We start from the raw sequence: 3,295 nt of genomic DNA, 5'->3' as shown, positions 1-3,295 counted from the left end.
TCACGACCAATTTAGTAAGACTTCACCCAATACAACTACAGTTGCTACGTACACAGACAGGCGATACTTACAATATGAGAGCTATAACAATGAAATCTCAAATTTAGCAGTTGTTTCTGTTGTACTCAGTTTTTTTATCCGTACAATCAAATTTCATTGTTATGATACTTGGCTAATACTTTTCTACATTTTTTCTTCACAATGTACATAATTGCACACAACTGCAATCTTAGTGTCTTCATAAACAATATGTACATTAAACACACAAATCAATATACAAAACTAACAGTTCAAACTCAACACACACGTAACGTAATTATATCTAATTTAATGTGATTGGACGGTGGTATAGATGTGGAGTATATGTATATTTACAAAAACATGATCCAAAATTGTAATACACCGCCTGCCAATGTCTAAATTTATCAATATTTCATCAATTCCTTGGTCCCTTCTGTTGTTAAAAACTTATTTCCAAGCTTAACTTATATCATTATATGTCTTTTTAATACCTCACAACATACTGAGAGAACTTACTGAAATATTCGATGAACATGACAAGCATGTGAAAGTTATTTCACATCAACACTACAATGGTATTCCTAGCTATTATTCATCTGTTCATATTCATAACTCAAATGGCGCCAAATTCTGGCACGTGTAAATGTTTTATCGATGTTTGAAAATACTGTTTAAAAAACAAGCGTGATTGTCACTCAGATCTCACACACAAATATGGAAATGCTATATCTAAACTCAATATTGTGATGTAATAGATCATATTACAGAATGTGAACACCGTAACACTGTTTACGTACCTATCTAAGGTGTTATATGATTGTATCGCTTTTCGCGCTAGGTATACAACGCTAAAATATGACTGTGCTAAATATAGTTTGTGTATGTAGTCCATGTAGCGTTTATTGCGAAAGAACGAATTCATCATTTTGTATGTTTTTTCTTCCAATACTGATATTGCTATGGAATTAGTTTGTTATTTATTACACTAAATCTGTAACACGAAAAATAAAAAAAAAAAAAAAAAAAACAGAAAAAGATATGATTTGACTACACTTATTAGTAATCAATGTTTTAACATGATAAAAAATACAGAAAAATACACCAGTACAGAACAATACAAATTTTCGATCTCTTCATACGTGATAGCAACAGGTCACATATAAATGTGCAACTAAACAATGAGATATAGATTTGATACAAATAAACAAGACCAATAATAATATCAATGATAGAAGTGTACGCGATTGATGCATATTGCCGGAAATATTCGTCAATAAAAGAAAACAAATGCTATATTTTAATGGTTATTGTTCACGACATAACATGGAATGATTTCTTTATGACATCACTATCAAAATGATGTCATCAACATGGTTTAGGCCAGGAGTCACCTTGCTATGTATATCACAGACAAAAACTATCGACATTGAATAATAACGACAGTAAATGCACATAAACAACCTACGTCATCATTACGTCATAATTATAACGTTAAAAGTAACAATCGCACAGGAATGATTATGCCATCGAATCAAAATATGATCTATTATGTAACAACACGTAATGATGACTTAAAATCTAATATCTCTATAAAGTGATATTTTTATTTCCAAAAGGATTGTGTTTTCCCGATCAGGAAAGCAATGTGTTTTGTCGACTATATTTTTCTATAATTAAATACAAATGCTTATTGTAATCTTTCGACAATACATTGATCTCTTAAGGGTTTGGTGTGTTCCATACAATTTGTGAATGTGACACTAACGATGTGACGGTGTTGATGTCAAACCCTTTCTCCATAGTATTAAAGAGTAATAAATATTTGCACGTTTGGCGAACATCTTTGTCAAAACTTATTTGTTCAGTCCATCGTTGAGATATTCTGTAAATATATATATATAATGGATGGAACCTCGTTATCTCTAACATGTATAACTCGAAGCATTCATCGGTCCCTGCTTTACTTATACGAAACAACCGAACTCACTTTACTCGAACACTCGGCTAACTCGAAGTCTTTCCAAGATCCCGCCGAATTCGAGATAACTAGGTTCGACTGTATATATATCTCTATACTTCACAAAAACACACATAAAATCAAATCACTCACTTAAAGACATGCGGGACGTGTACTGATGGACAAACACACCTCTAATATTTAATCTCGTCTTATTGCTTCACACCGTATCAGGGATGAATTAATGAAAACGCATAACATGCAGCCACTGTTGTGACACTTTTCTTTACCCATAATGCTTTTCCTAAAACTGCATGTCCATATCTAACAGGGCGGTTTCATGGCTTCTAGCGAGGCATTATGTAGACAAAGAAACATCATATTAACCATGATTGATTAAATGGACTGATCTGCTGGACGTTTACACTGCACTGGATAGACTACAGTTTAAATATTGTATGTATATATTATATTATCTACATAAATACGCGTTTTGTGTAATTTTTCTTCGTTTGATTTTGTTGCAGTATCTAACACGCAATGTTATATATACTGAACAAATATATCTCGTATATTCTCACTAACATAAGTTGACAATTTTGTTATAAAAACTCACAGAAATAATGTATTACACGACTTAGGTCGATATTGTTTTCCTCTGACGTCGTGTGTTAAAACAAAAAAGTTGTGCGTCAACATATCAACATTGTTTTAAAATTCATAATATATATGATGCCCCTTGTTATAATTTCTCTTGAAAGTCGGATCTATACTAATCTATGATGCTTTTAATTCAATATAACTTGAAACTCCTTAAGACAGAACGTTATAATACCAATACATCGTTAGATTGTTTGACATTATAACATATTTACACTGCTAAACTATTTCACAAGCATCATCAAAACATTTACGTGTCCGGTTTTTTTATTATTATTTTCCCAGTCAGAAAGAAACATAGTGTATATCATCTGCATGTTGTTTACTCATATCATAACATTGAATAATTCCTTTTAAGAGTTTCCGGTCCTTCTACGTCGACCTTGAAATCGCTGAGGAATAGTTTGTCTACATCCGAATTATGAATCATGATTGAACGACATGCTCGACCGTCTCGCATGTGACAATTAATCATGCCTTTACCAAAATCAATATTTGTCGTTTAAACTTCCATTTGTTCCAAGTAAAAATCGAAGAACACAATATAGGTCGCTTACGACCCACTGCTGTTTTAGGAACAGGCTCGCAACCTTTGTTCCTTAAGCACATTGAAACAACTATTCAACATTTCACATCACCGGATGTTGTGACGTCATA

The sequence above is a fragment of the Ylistrum balloti genome, unplaced genomic scaffold (assembly GCF_031769215.1).
Source record: "Ylistrum balloti isolate Yb309-2 unplaced genomic scaffold, AGI_CSIRO_Ybal_v1 Utg370406, whole genome shotgun sequence".
Taxonomy (NCBI): Eukaryota; Metazoa; Mollusca; class Bivalvia; order Pectinida; family Pectinidae; genus Ylistrum; species Ylistrum balloti.
This window is presented reverse-complemented; position numbering follows the sequence as displayed.